The following is a 16083-nucleotide window of genomic DNA, read 5'->3' on the forward strand; positions in this document are numbered from 1 at the left end:
TTCTGCGGCCAATAACCATCAGCGGGATCTGGATACCCATGTTGGCTCCCACATGTCCCACGATGATCTCATCGGATGAACCACGATGTCGGGGATTCAATCAATCCCGTATACAATTCCCTTTGTCTATCGGTATGTTACTTGCCCGAGATTCGATTGTCGGTATCCCGATACCTTGTTCAATCTCGTTACCGGCAAGTCTCTTTACTCGTTCCGTAACACATCATCCCGTGATCAACTCCTTGGTCACATTGTGCACATTATGATGATGTCCTACCAAGTGGGCCCAGACATACCTCTCCGTTTACACGGAGTGACAAATCCCAGTCTCGATTCGTGCCAACCCAACAGACACTTTCGGAGATACCTGTAGTGCACCTTTATAGCCACCCAGTTACGTTGTGACGTTTGGTACACCCAAAGCATTCCTACGGTATCCGGGAGTTGCACAATCTCATGGTCTAAGGAAATGATACTTGACATTAGAAAAGCTCTTAGCAAACGAACTACACAATCTTGTGCTAGGCTTAGGATTGGGTCTCGTCCATCACATCATTCTCCTAATGATGTGATCCTGTTATCAACGACATCCAATGTCCATGATCAGGAAACCGTAACCATCTATTGATCAACGAGCTAGTCAACTAGAGGCTCACTAGGGACATGGTGTTGTCTATGTATCCACACATGTATCTGAGTTTCCTATCAATACAATTTTAGCATGGATAATAAACGATTATCATGAACAAGGAAATATAATAATAACCAATTTATTATTGCCTCTAGGGCATATTTCTAACAGTCTCCCTCTTGCACTAGAGTCAATAATCTAGTTCACATCGCCATGTGATTTATACCCAAGAGTTTACTAGAGTCAATAATCTAGTTCACATCACCATGTGATTGTAATGAATCCAACACCCATGGGGTTTGTTCATATCTCGCTTGTGAGAGAGGTTATTAGTCAACGGGTCTGAACCTTTCAGATCCGTGTGTGCTTTACGAAATATCTATGTCATCTTGTGGATGCAGCTACCACGCGCTACTTGGAGCCATTTCGAATAACTGTTCTACTATACGAATCCAGTTTACTACTCAGACTCATCCGGATTAGTGTCAAAGTTTGCATCGACGTAACCCTTTACGACGAACTCCTTTTCACCTCCATAATCGAGAAAATTCCTTAGTCCACTAGATACTAAGGATAAATTTGACCATTGTCATGTGATCCATTCCCGGATCACTATTGTACCCCTTGACCAACTCATGGCAAGGCACACTTCATGTGCGGTACACAGCATAGCATATTGTAGAGCCTACGTCTAAAGCATAGGGGACGACCTTCGTCCTTTCTCTCTCTTCTGCTGTGGTCAGGTCTTGAGTCTTACTCAATACTCACACCTTGTAACACAGCCAAGAACTCCTTCTTTGCTGATCTATTTTGAACTCCTTCAAAAACTTGTCACGGTATGTATTCATTTGAAAGTACTATTAAGCGGGTTTTTTGATCTATCCTTATAGATCTTGATGCTCAATGTTCAAGTAGCTTAATCAGGTTTTCATTGAAAAACACTTTTCAAATAACCCTCTATGCTTAAATTCTACATCATCTCTGATCAACAATATATACTCATCAGAAATTCTATAGTGCTCCCACTCACTTCTTTGGAAATACAAGTTTCTCATAAACTTTGTATAAACCCAAAATCTTTGATCATCTCATCAAAGCGTATATTCTGACTCCGAGATGCTTGCTCTAATCCATGGAAGGATCGCTGGAGCTAGCATACCTTTCAGCACCCTTAGGATCGACAAAACCTTTCTGATTGTATCACATACAACCTTTCCTTACGAAAACTGGTAAGGAAACTTGTTTTGACATCCATCTGCCAGATTTCATAAATGCAGCTAATGCTAACATGATTCCGGCGGACTTAAGCATCGCTACGGATGAGAAAATCTCATCGTAGTCAACTCCTTGAACTTGTGAAAACACTCTTTGCCACAAGTCGAGCTTCATAGACGGTAACCTTACCGTCCACGTCCGTCTTCTTCTTAAAGATCCATTTATCTCAATGGCTTGCCGATCATCGGGCAAGTTCACCAAAGTCCATGCTTTGTTCTGATACATGGATCCTATCTCGGATTTCATGGCTTCTAACCATTTGTCGGAATATGGGCCCACCATCGCTTCTCCATAGCTCGTAGGTTCATTGTTGTCTAGTAACATGACTTCCAAGACAGGATCACGCATTACTCTGAAGTAGTACGCATCCTCGTCGTCCTACGAGGTTTGGTAGTGACTTGATCCGAAGTTTCATGATCACCATCATAAGCTTCCACTTCAATTGGTGTAGGTGCCACAGGAACAACTTCCTGTGCCTTGCTACACACTAGTTGAAGTTATGGTTCAATAACCTCATCAAGTCTCCACCATCCTCCCACTCAATTCTTTCGAGAGAAACTTTTCCTCGAGAAAGGACCCGTTTCTAGAAGCAGTTACTTTTGCTTCCAGATCTGAAATAGGAGGTATACACAACTGTTTTGGGTATTCTATGAAGATGCATTTATCCACTTTGGGTTCGAGCTTATCAGCCTGAAACTTTTTCACATAAGCATCGCAGCCCCAAACTTTTAAGAAACGACAACTTAGGTTTCTCTAAACGGTGTCGTCTCAACGGAATTGCGTGGTGCCCCTTTTAAAGTGAATGCGGTTGTCTCTAATGCCTAACCCATAAACGATAGTGGTAATTCGATAAGAGACATCATGGTATGCACCATATCCAATAGGGTGCAGTTATGATGTTCGGACACACCATCACACTATGGTGCTCCAAGCGGTATTAGTCGTGAAACAATTTCCACAATTTCTTAATTGTGTGCCAAACTCGTAACTCAGATATCTCTATGATCATATCATAGACATTTTATCCTCTTGTCACGACGATCTTCAACTTCACTCTGAAATTACTTGAACCTTTCAATAATTCAGACTTGTGTTTCATCAAGTAAATACACTCAGCATCTACTCAAATCATCTGTGAAGTAAGAACATTTCGATATCCACTGCGTGCCTCAGCACTCATTGGACTGCACACATCAAATGTATTACTTCCAACAAGTTGCTCTCTTGTTCCATCTTACTGAAAACGAGGCCTTTCAGTCATCTTGCCCATGTGGTATGATTTGCATGTCTCAAGTGATTCAAAATCAAGTGAGTCCAAACGATCCATCTGCATGGAGTTTCTTCATGCATATATACCAATTGACATGGTTCGCATGTCTCAATCTTTTCAAAAATGAGTGAGTCCAAAGATCCATCTACATGGAGCTTCTTCATGCGTTCTATACCAATATGACTCAAATGGTAGTGCCACAAGTATGTGGTACTATCATCACTATTTTATATCTTTTGGCACGAACATGTGTATCACTGCGATCGAGATTCATTTTAGGTGCAAGACCATTGAAGGTATTATTCAAATAAACAGAGTAACCATTATTCTCCTTAAATGAATAACCGTATTGCGATAAACATAATCCAATCATGTTTATGCTCAACGCAAACACCAAATAACAATTATTTAGGTTTAACACCAATCTCGATGGTAGAGGGAGCATGCGATGCTTGATCACATCAACCTTGGAAAGACTTCCAACACATATCGTCATCTCACCTTTAGCTAGTCTCCGCTTATTCCGCGGCTTTTATTTTGAGTTACTAACACTTAGCAACCGAACCGATATCTAATACCCTGGTGCTGCTAGGAGTACTAGTAAAGTACACTTTCATATAATGTATATCCAATATACTTCTGTCGACCTTGCCTGCCTTCTCATCTACCAAGTATCTAGGGTAGTTCTGCTTCAGTGACCGTTCCCCTCATTACAGAAGCACTTAGTCTCGGGTTTGGGTTCAACCTTGGGATTCTTCACTAGAGCAGCAAATGATTTGCTGTTTCATGAAGTATCCCTTTTGCCCTTGCCCTTCTAGAAACTAGTGGTTTTACTAACCATCAACAATTGATGCTCCTTCTTGATTTCTACTTTCGCGGTGTCAAACATGGCGAGTTGCTCAAGGATCATCATGTCTATCCCTGATATGTTATATTCATCACGAAGCTCTAATAGCTTGGTGGCAGTGACTATGGAGAACCATCACTATCTCATCTGGAAGATTAACTCCCACTCGATTCAAGCGATTGTGGTACTCAGACAATCTGAGCACATGCTCAACGATTGAGCTTTTCTCCCTTAGTCTGCAGGCTTAAGAAACTTGTCAGAGGTCTCATACCTCTTGACGTGGGCACTAGTCTGAAATCTCAATTTCAGTCTTCGGAACATCTCACATGTTCTGCGACGTTTCAAAAACGTCTCTGGTGCCACAATTCTAAACCGTTAGCATTACGCACTGAACTATCATGTAGTCATCAAAACGTGTATGTCAGATGTTTCGCAACATCTACAGACGACGCTGAGGTTCAGCACACCGAGCGGTGCATTAAGGACATAAGCCTTCTGTGCAGCAATGAGGACAATCCTCAGTTTACGGACCCAGTCCCCACAATTGCTACTATCAACTTTCAACTAAATTTTCTCTAGGAACATATCTTAAACAGTAGAACTATAGTGTAAGCTATGACATAATTTGCAAAGACCTTTTGGCTATGTTCATGATAATTAAGTTCATCTGATTATTTAATGAACTCCCACTCAGATAGAGATCCCTCTAGTCATCTAAGTGATACATGATCCGAGTCAAACTAGGCCGTGTCCGATCATCACGTGAGACGGACTAGTCATCATCGGTGAACATCTCCATGTTGATCGCATCTACTATACGACTCATGTTCGACCTTTCGATCTCTTGTGTTCCGAGGCCATGTCTGTACATGCTAGGCTCGTCAAGTCAACCTAAGTGTTTCGCATGTGTTCCGAGGCCATGTCTGTACATGCTAGGCTCGTCAACACCCGTTGTATGTGAACGTTAGAATCTATCACACCCGATCATCACGTGGTGCTTCGAAACAACGAACCTGCGCAACGGTGCACAGTTAGGGGGAACACGTCTCTTGAAATTTTAGTGAGGGATCATCTTATTTATGCTACCGTCGTTCTAAGCAAATAAGATGTAAACATGACAAACATCACATGCAAATCATAAGTTGACATGATATGGCCAATATCATCTTGCGCCTTTTGATCTCCATCTTCGAGGCGCGGCATGATCACCTTCGTCACCGGCATGACACCATGATCTCCATCATCGTGTCTCCATGAAGTTGTCTCGCCAACTATTACTTCTACTACTATGGCTAACGGTTAGCAATAAAGTAAAGTAATTACATGGCGTTTTCATTGACACGCAGGTCATACAATAAATTAAGACAACTCCTATGGCTCCTGCCGGTTGTCATACTCATCGACATGCAAGTCGTGATTCCTAATACAAGAACATGATCAATCTCATACATCACATATATCATTCATCACATCCTTTTGGCCATATCACATCACATAGCATACCCTGCAAAAACAAGTTAGACGTCCTCTAATTGTTGTTGCATGTTTTACGTGGCTGCTATGGGTTTCTAGCAAGTACGTTTCTTACCTACGCAAAAGCCACAACGTGATATGCCAATTTCTATTTACCCTTCATAAGGACCCTTTTCATCGAATCCGATCCGGCTAAAGTGGGAGAGACAGACACCCGCTAGCCACCTTATGCAACTACTGCATGTCAGTCGGTGGAACCTGTCTCACATAAGAGTACGTGTAAGGTCGGTTCAGGCCGCTTCATCCCACGATGCCGCCGAATCAAGATAAGACTAGTAACGGCAAGTAAATTGACAAAATCGACGACCACAACTACTTTGTGTTCTACTCGTGCATAAAAACTACGCATAGACCTAGCTCATGATGCCACTGATGGGAACGTAGCGGAAATTCAAAATTTTCTACGCATCACCAAGATCAATCTATGGAGTAATCTAGCAACGAGGGGAAGGGGAGTGCATCTACATACCCTTGTAGATCGCGATGCGGAAGCGTTGCAAGAACGTGGATGAAGGAGTCGTACTCGTAGCGATTCAGATCACGGTTGATTCCGATCTAAGCGCCGAACCACGGCGCCTCCGCGTTCAACACACGTGCAGCCCGGTGACGTCTCCCACGCCTTGATCCAGCAAGGAGAGAGGGAGAGGTTGGCGAAGACTCCGTCCAGCAGCAGCACAACGGCATGGTGGTGATGGAGGAGCGTGGCACTCCAGCAGGGCTTCGCCAAGCACTGCGAGAGACGAGGAGGGAGAGGGGTAGGGCTGCGCCAAAGAGAGAGATGTTCTCATGTCTCTGGCAGCCCCAAAACCCCCACTATATATAGGGGAGGGGAAGGGGATGCGCCCCCATCTAGGGTTTCCCCCCCAAGGGGTGCGGCCAGCCCTAGATGCATCTAGGGGGGCGGCCAGAGGGGGAGAGAGGGGGGCGCACCACTAGGTGGGCCTTAGGCCCATCTGAACCTAGGGTTTCCCCCTTCCCCCTTTCCCTGCGCCTTGGGCCTCTTGTGGGGGCGTGCACCAGCTCACCTGGGGCTGGTCCCCTCCCACACTTGGCCCACGCAGCCCTCTGGGCCGGTGGCCCCACCTGGTGGACCCCCGGGACCCTCTCGGTCGTCCCGGTACGTTACCGATAACACCTGAAACTTTTCCGGTGACCAAAACAGGACTTCCCATATATAAATCTTTACCTCCGGACCATTCCGGAACTCCTCGTGACGTCCGGGATCTCATCCGGGACTCCGAACAACATTCGGTAACCACGTATATCTATTCCCTATAACCCTAGCATCATCGAACCTTAAGTGTGTAGACCCTACGGGTTCGGGAACCATGCAGACATGACCGAGACGTTCTGCGGCCAATAACCATCAGCGGGATCTGGATACCCATGTTGGCTCCCACATGTCCCACGATGATCTCATCGGATGAACCACGATGTCGGGGATTCAATCAATCCCGTATACAATTCCCTTTGTCTATCGGTATGTTACTTGCCCGAGATTCGATTGTCGGTATCCCGATACCTTGTTCAATCTCGTTACCGGCAAGTCTCTTTACTCGTTCCGTAACACATCATCCCGTGATCAACTCCTTGGTCACATTGTGCACATTATGATGATGTCCTACCGAGTGGGCCTAGAGATACCTCTCCGTTTACACGGAGTGACAAATCCCAGTCTCGATTCGTCCCAACCCAACAGACACTTTCGGAGATACCTGTAGTGCACCTTTATAGCCACCCAGTTACGTTGTGACGTTTGGTACACCCAAAGCATTCCTACGGTATCCGGGAGTTGCACAATCTCATGGTCTAAGGAAATGATACTTGACATTAGAAAAGCTCTTAGCAAACGAACTACACGATCTTGTGCTAGGCTTAGGATTGGGTCTCGTCCATCACATCATTCTCCTAATGATGTGATCCCGTTATCAACGACATCCAATGTCCATGGTCACGAAACCGTAAACATCTATTGATCAATGAGCTAGTCAACTAGAGGCTCACTAGGGACATGGTGTTTTCTATGTATCCACACATGTATCTGAGTTTCCTATCAATACAATTTTAGCATGGATAATAAACGATTATCATGAACAAGGAAATATAATAATAACCAATTTATTATTGCCTCTAGGGCATATTTCTAACACACGCCATCCCTGGTCAGCGGGTAGGTGGAGGGCACTGTTGCCACGCCCGGCTGACCAGAGGCATGGGCGGGGCACTGTTGTCTTCATCATCGGTAGGTGGAGACTCGTCCCATCGTACGGCTGGGATGGGACGGCCGCTGACCCTCGGCCGGGTTGGAGAACATGCCAAGGGTGGAGCTAGCTTGTTGGGGAAGTCTTGAGTTGGTTGTTGGGGCCGAGTTGAGGAGTCTGGCCGGGTCGAGGATTAGGCCGTGTCGAGGGGCTTGGCCGGGTCGAGCGACCCGGCCAAGCACGAGCCGGCTTAAGGGGCAATGCTGGCCCCGTTGTTGAAAAGGATCCGGGTTCCGTTGCCTGCGCGGGGTTCATCCCCCCAACACTCCTCCTCCTCCTCCCACTGCCCTCCTCCCCCTCCTCCCACCTCCTTCTCTCTCCTACCTCCTCCTCCTCCCTCCTTCCACCCCCTCCTCCCTCGGCCTCCTAGCCCCTCCTCCCTCGGCCTCCTAGCCCCTCCTCCTCTCTCCTCCCTCCTCCTTCTCCCTCCTCCCACCCCTTCCTCCCTCCTACCTCCCTCCATCTCTCCTCACTGATAATGTAGTTTTTTTACTGTTTTTTCAATACAATAGAATTTAGTAAGTGCTTAATTTAGTTGTGTTAGGTTTATTAATAGAACTAGTTTCACATAGTTTATTTTACTGTATTTTTCAATACAATAGACTTTAGTAAGTGCTTAATTTAGTTATGTTAGGTTTATTAATAGAACTAGTTTCACTAATTTTTATTAAATGTTAGGGCTAGAACTAGGATGTTTGAGACATAGGGTTTCACTAAGATATTTTTAGTCAATGTTAGGGGTAGAAGTAGCATGTTTTAGACATAGTTTGTAATTTTAGTAATATAAAAATGTGTATTGGAATTTTTTTGTAATTTTGTTTTTCAATATAGAAATGTATTGGAAAATTTAATTATTTTTATGTCATTATCACTTTGTCATCAAAGAATGCTATATGAGATTTGATGATCTAAAATTTTCACTCGGTGAAATATGCAGGTTTTGTAGAGTCGTGTCTCCATGGAGTGATCGTCATCCGAGCTACCTCTAGCTACTTCCTCTACACCCGAGTCAGTGAGCTAAAAGTCCACCTCCTCCTTCTCTACTCCTCGGTGTGTTGAATAGAGTAGAATTAGGGTATTTAGTCGGTGAGCTCATGTGCGAATGCTTATGATAATTGATTCGGATGGAATTGCAAGTTTAAGCATCGTCGTATGTGTATGGACATCTTTGTATCGCAGGGAAAATCCGCGTGGCCTATGTTTTGCCGGTGTGTTGATTCATTTTCGTTCCGACAAATTTCAGGCGCTCAATATGTCCTATTTTAGCAAAGGTCATGCCGGATTTTTCCGTGAATTTAAGCATGACTTGTGCTAGAATATGTAGGAAATATCGAGTGCCCCGGATTTGCTAGAAAGAGAATTAAATGACACTTTGAGTTAACTTTAAGTCTGTCGGGGCTCCATACATGACAGTCAAAAAATCGGTGAGGGAGAGTCTTCACCATATATGAGAGAAGAAGAATGCCGACTGTTGTCGTGGAGGTCGCTTCTCCTTCTTTTCCTTGTGCTAGATATTTGTAATGCACAAGGGAAAGGAGGAGTAGCGATCATCACCGACGGTCGCAATATCAGAGAGGGAGTGCCCACCATATACGTGAGATGAGAGTTTAGGAAGGAAGACTCGACAGACCTAAAGTCAACCCATTGCATATTGAGTAATAGTGGTCTATGTGTTGAGTTTCCTGGTAGTTGCCTTCGATATATTTTCAATTAATGTTTCAACTATGAACATTGGAAATGTCTGACGACGAAAAGGATTTCGGTATGTGCAAATACTGCGAAGACGAGCGCGGCCTGTGTGACAGGCCTCATCTAGTTGGTGGTAGGCGCTTCAGCATGAAGCTGGATGAGACCTTCGAAGTGGATACAGTAAGTCATAACGACAAGTCTTATTTCGTAATTAAGCATGACTTCTGCTTCTTTTGCTTCAACTTATAATTTTTTATTTTTTACTATTCCACTAGTGTATCCCTGCCATGCAAGAATTTATGTCTTGGATAAGATTGGTTTCAGTAGTATGGAAAGTATGGAGGTAAAGAGAGTTCACTTGAGGACCAAGTATGATTATACTTTTGCCGTAAAATTGTACAATGCAGACACCTACACCTATTTTGAATGCACAAATTGGAGAGCACTATGCAAGGCTTATGCATTTGAGCCTGATATGCTTATCACCTTTGATATTCGTCTGGGAGATGAAATTGAAGGTAATATCGACATCTGGGTCGATGTGCAGACGTCTCCAGTTCTACCATTATGTGAGTTTCTCAACCATATTTATGTCTCGGATATTGTTTATTTAAAAATAATTGACAACTAATTTCTATTGACAATTATTTCCATTCAAGCAAACATGTCCAGTGCTTGGTAGACAGCACCTACTACTGTCTCGGTGCTGAACTAAACAGCGAGGAGATAACTCATTATGTTTCATGGCTTGAGGATCTTATACTGTCAAGACAGGTTATTTTCCGGGACTTCGAAATGTTAGTACTCAAAATGTGGGACCACTATTGTGCGTATTGAACTACGGTCACAAATATTTAGGAAAGATGGTAAGATTTTTACTATTTGTCCTTAGTGCATCTTTTATATGCATTATTTTTTAAGCTAAACTTCATTGCTAAGTATATTACTACGATGTTCTTCAACAGGGACTCCCGATGATAGTTGTGCCTCATTGGATCGAGCCTAAAGGTCGCATGACAATGGTCAGCTTACGGCCAAGACATCCTACATTGCACATGAGTGCATTCAAGATTTCTCGAAGCAAGCAAGTCTTAATAGTCAATGACTGGAGTAAAATTGTGAAGGATCGCAGCAGAGAAGTACTAGGGGGCAGCAATCAGAAGCGCGGCCCACAATTAGGAGACAGGTTCATCTGCGTTCTCCAATATGATGAAGCAGGAGTGCTACACATGTTCTATGTTATTTTACCTGAGAGAGAGCAGCAGGAGTGATTAGCTAGCTAGAATGAGTTTGGAGATGATGATGTGCTACACTATGACTATGATGATTAAATAGCTAGTGTTGGTGGTAATGACTATGATGATTATTCTTAGCTAGTGTTGGTGGTGATTAGATAGCTACACTATGACTATGATGATTAAATAGTGTTGGTGGTAATGACTATGATGATTATTAGCTAGTGTTGTTGGTGATGATATGATGCAAGAGTTTTTATATTAATATGATGATGATGTTGATCATGATTATCATGATGATTTTTTATTATGATCATGATTAGTTATTATATCATAGGAACACGCTACTAGTTAGATTAGCCGTAGCGCTTGTATGGAAGGCGCTACTGCTAAGTAGCTATAACAGTAGCGCGTGTAGGAACACGCTACTGCTAAGTGTTAGCTGTAGCGCCATATCAGTAGCACGGTACCCCGCGCTACTGATAGCCCTCAGACCTGCGCTACTTCTAGGCTTTTCCCTAGTAGTGAAAATTAACATAAGTTATGATGAAGGGTTAAGATTGACTCACTAAAACAATTTCCTTCCAACTCCCACCCCCTCCCCTGATAATAAAACAGTGAGAGTTGGAGTCTCAAGTCCCATGACTATTTCCTTGAACTCCCAATCCCCCTAACCAAACAATAAATTTCAAGTCTCGTACCCCTTCAATTCTCATTTCCTAGCTCTAATTACCCCCAACCAAACATGATGTTAGGGCACATCTAGATGTGCTTTAGCAAAACTATAAAACAATAGTTAGATCTTCCTAACAACCCAACGTGGATGCCAAGTCTACCTCTTGGTTCGTGACATAACATGTAGTACAACTGACATGTTTAACAATCTATGCATTACCAAGATAACCCAAGGAAAACCCCACAAAAGAACAAAATATAATAAGGCAAAACAAAACATCTTCATTGCCAAGTTTTCGTGGTGGTGCTGAAAACCATGGCGGCGTCCGACACGGCGGGCAGGTGCGGCCCGTCTTCAACCACTAGTCGATGCAGCCGGCGTGGAAGACGTGGCCACAGCATAGCGGGCGGGATCTCTCCGCGTCCAGCATCAGCTGCTCCATGCATAGGGCCACTCGCAGCGACCACCACATGCCACCGTCCGCGTCCGCCATCTGCTCCAGGCATATGCAGCATCTGTCGCCTCCGGTACCCGTGCCGCCTTCGCCATCGCCTTCTCCCTCGCTGATGGCACCCCGTTCCTCGTCGTAACAGCCTGGGCCTTTGCCGTCGTTGGAGGGGGAGGGGGAGGGGGAGTCCGAGCCGTTGTTTCTGCATCTGTAGATGACGACATAGAGGAGCCGGCAGGTGAAGGCGATGGACACGAGTGAGCCTGTACAGGATACCAAGGAGATGATAAGCCCGACAAGCGGCATTAGATCCATCTTGCTTGTATCCACGACGAGCACATAGAAAGGTTTTTTTGAGAGAGAATCACCAGGGGGAGCTCCCCCACCTGAATATATTACTCAAAAGAGTCACAGCAAGCTGTGTTACAGAGTTACATAGGCAAAGAACATCGAGCAGAGAGGAAAGACCGCCACAAGGAGACGGCCTCCCTGTCACCGGTTTTGAGAAGCCGGTGAGACCAAAGGTCAAGGTCTGAAAGGATTAGTTTGCATGTATAGGTAGAACGTCTATCAAGCGATCTGAACAGTTTATCATTCCGTGCCTCCCATATCTTCCACAAGATCATGAGAAGCAGAAAGGGCCAGACGTGGTCCTGTGTGGCCGGTGGGAGTTGGGCATACCAAAGTTCAGCGATGGCAGGGGAGGTGGGGGTGATGCCGAGTCGCTGCCATATGCGGGCCGCATATGGGCATGAGATGAAGAGATGACTGGCGTCTTCAGGTAGAGCCCGGCATCACGGGCATGCCGGGTCAGTGATGATATGGTTGTGGACGAGGTTTGCACGCATGTTTAGTCTGTCCCGGAAGAGGAGCCATGCGAAAATCTTGATCTTGTTTGGCACACGCGAGCGCCAAATGAGGGTTGAATTTAAGTCGTTGTCCGGATCGCGTAGAAGAACAGCATAGGCTTCTTTGGTGGAGAAGCGGCTGCACCCCAGGAGAAAGCGTTCATCGTGTTCTGGCGATGGCATGAAGTCCTGCAGCAAAGACAAAAGCGAAACCAACTCTTGTGTGGCCACAAAGGTTAAACGATTCCTCAGGTTATAGTCTAAACCGAAACGCATGATATTTGCCACCCTAACTAGTGGAACAAGGGAGTGGGAGAATAGGTTCGGGAAGGTGTGAGCGAGCGGTAGCTGCGTTAGCCAAGTATCAAGCCAAAAATAGGTTGAGGTTGTATTGCTTCACGAGAAAGTAAAGATCGTTCCGTGCTTTGTGATTTTCATTATTTGAAATCGGCCATGTGCTGCTGTTATGTTGTGAAGGAGTATATTCAGAAGCCTAATCGGGTCAAACTCGTTTGAAAGAATTGAACGTGACGTGGCATACAAGGCCTTTTTTTAGTAGCGGAATAGAAGGACTGTTCCCGATTGAACTGCCCATAGGGCCCTTCGTTTCACAATCTTCTGCACAAGGCCCATCAGAGATTATGGTTGAACAAAATGGTGCAGGATCATCTTTTCTTCTTTTTCTCCCCTAAAAAATATCTTCTCTTGTTTTTGATAAATAAAGAAGATTGTACCGTATAACCTCTGCATTATTGACTGACCAAGAAATATGCTCTCTTGCTGTTGTAAAAATGACTAAGGTAAACGTTTCCACTTGGCTGACCGGCCGAGTGTTATGCCGGTCCCTCGCGAATCGTTCGATCGCGTCCCCATCTGTCGGTCCTCCTTTAACTACAGCCACTCATTCTTATCTCTTTTCATCCTTATCTCTTTGGAGGAAACCGTCGACCACTCATTCTTCTCCAATTCCTTTCGTCTCTCTCGCCCATCTCCTCTCTCGCACTTGCAGTCCCTGACTACCGTCTACCGTGACGCCGGCCCGACCACCGCAGCTGGCAGCCTCTGTCCCACGACCTAACATACTCCAAGTCTTCCGCCCTCATCTCCAATTCCTCTCATTGTCGTTCATGTCTGAAACACCGGCCATGGCCACCACGACTCCGAATTTTTGCCGTGAGGGCTGCATCCCCGCGACGGTGGCGGTGCTGGAGCCGTTCGAGACAGTGAGCTACAACCTCGCCGCCTATGCGTTTTTTTGTTGGAAACAACATTATTTTTTGTTGTAACTGGTTTTTTGTTTTGCTACATCGACTTCTACAGTTTTTGCTGCTGAGATTCTTTTGTTGTAACCAGCGGAGTTTTTTGCTGGAACTCGCTAATTTGTTTGCTACAATCCACTACTAAAGTTTCTGCTACAAAGAATTTTTTGCTGGAACCGTCAATTCTATTTGTTGGAACCACCTATTTTTTGCTTCAAAAGAGTACCGGAGATTTATGTTGCTTTTTTATAATTTTTGCTGGATGCGGCGGTGCAAGTCGCTGCAAGTCGACGACGACGGCGAGCCGGAGGAGGCGGCACTACGGGTGCTGCAACCATGATGACTGTGTGCTGGAACTCGCTAATTTGTTTGCTACAATCCACTACTAAAGTTTTTGCTACAAAGAATTTTTTGCTGGAACCGTCAAATTCTATTTGTTGGAACCACCTATTTTTTTGCTTCAAAAGAGTACGGGAGATTTCTGTTGCTTTTTTAGAATTTTTGCTGGATGCGGCAGTGCAAGTCGCTGCAAGTCGACGACGACGGCGAGCCGAAAGAGGCGGCACTATGGGTGCTGCAACCATGATGACTACGTGCTGGAACTGGTCAGCGTTAGAGCTGCATCCATTGTGACCGCACGCTAGGACCACCGGCGGCGGTGCTGCAATCCCGACGGCCATAGGCGGGACCTCGCCGGAGCTCGTCGGCCATGGCCACGACGGCGGGGGCAGGCACGCCTTTTGAGGTGTGGAAGCAGCGAGCCGGGAGGTGGCGCGGTGCTCTACCCGTGGTGGCCCGTGGTGGGGGTGGATTTTTATTCAGGGGAAGAAGACATCGAGGGGGGACCAAATCAGGCGGCTGGGGCTAGTCCGGCGCAACTGTTCGGCCGGACTGCCGGCGCCTATCACTTCCCAATGACTAAGGAACGAAAAGTGAAGGCGAGACACGATTGGTATTCAATTAAAAAGCACTGCTCCGGGTCTTGGGTACTTCAGACCACACTGTTAAATTATTAATGTTAAAAGAGTGAAGTAACCTTTATTCTTGTGCACAGTTTTCGTACTAAATCGTTAAGCAAATGTTCCCGCTTGAAACACTGCTTTTTCCAAAGAATTTTGTTACCACCACGGATCTTTCTAGCAACTCAAGAACATGAAAAGAACATTGTTTTTGTATACAGAAAAGGAGGGACTGTGCCTCCTGTCCGTCCGAACTACAAGCAGAACAAGGTCGAAGTTTCGCATATGCAAAATATGCACTTCACTGGAAACAAAACCACCGGTCCGTCCCTTATTACTCATCAAGGCTAGATGATGCAGTTGGCAATATGAACCTCCTCATAACACCAAAAGGAAATTCCCTTTGGACCATCAGCGAGTGCCCACAACACCACACGCGAGCACCGCCTCCGTGTTCGTAGATATGCCGATGACCAGCAGATACGCCACGACACGGCCCGTCCCGGGCGTCCCCAAAAGAACATTATACGTCAACACCTTCTCTCACGTGTGGCTCCCTCAAACCTAAACGTGGACCGAAAGTGGGCTGTAATTTAATTGCGCCAGCCGGGTCTTGCGAAAGTGTGCCGCAATTTAATTACGTCAGCCGGGTTCTGAACTCAAGACCTCTTGGCTCCAATATCATGTAGAAGTGCATGCTCTAGCCAATGCAACCAAAAGACCGATCTGACGGAAGAGACTAGACATCACATTATACGTCAACAGTCATGACTTGCTTCCCCTTTCCCGTTCCTCTTCTTTTTCGTTATTGGCTATTTGGACTTGTACTGGATAAATATTTCCGTTAAGAAATTAATGAAAAGGGGTGATAGGCCGATTGGAAAATGAGAGATGCCTCTCCCGCGGATCTGGTCGATTCTCCTCTCGCGGCTGGCTCCTGTTGCCACGGCCACAACACTGTTTTTATTTATTTTCTAAGCCTAACACTGTTTTTACACTTGTTTGATGAGTGGGTTGAGGCTGGCCATGCGGTTTCCTGGCTATGCGGTTTCTTTAGCTCAAAAAAAGAAGGCTATGGGGTTTCTTTTTTATTGTACAGTAGCATCTCGAGGTGTATACAAATTACGTGGAAGTACTCTTTTTTTTAACGTG

The sequence above is a fragment of the Aegilops tauschii genome, chromosome 1, assembly GCF_002575655.3.
Source record: "Aegilops tauschii subsp. strangulata cultivar AL8/78 chromosome 1, Aet v6.0, whole genome shotgun sequence".
Taxonomy (NCBI): domain Eukaryota; kingdom Viridiplantae; phylum Streptophyta; class Magnoliopsida; order Poales; family Poaceae; genus Aegilops; species Aegilops tauschii.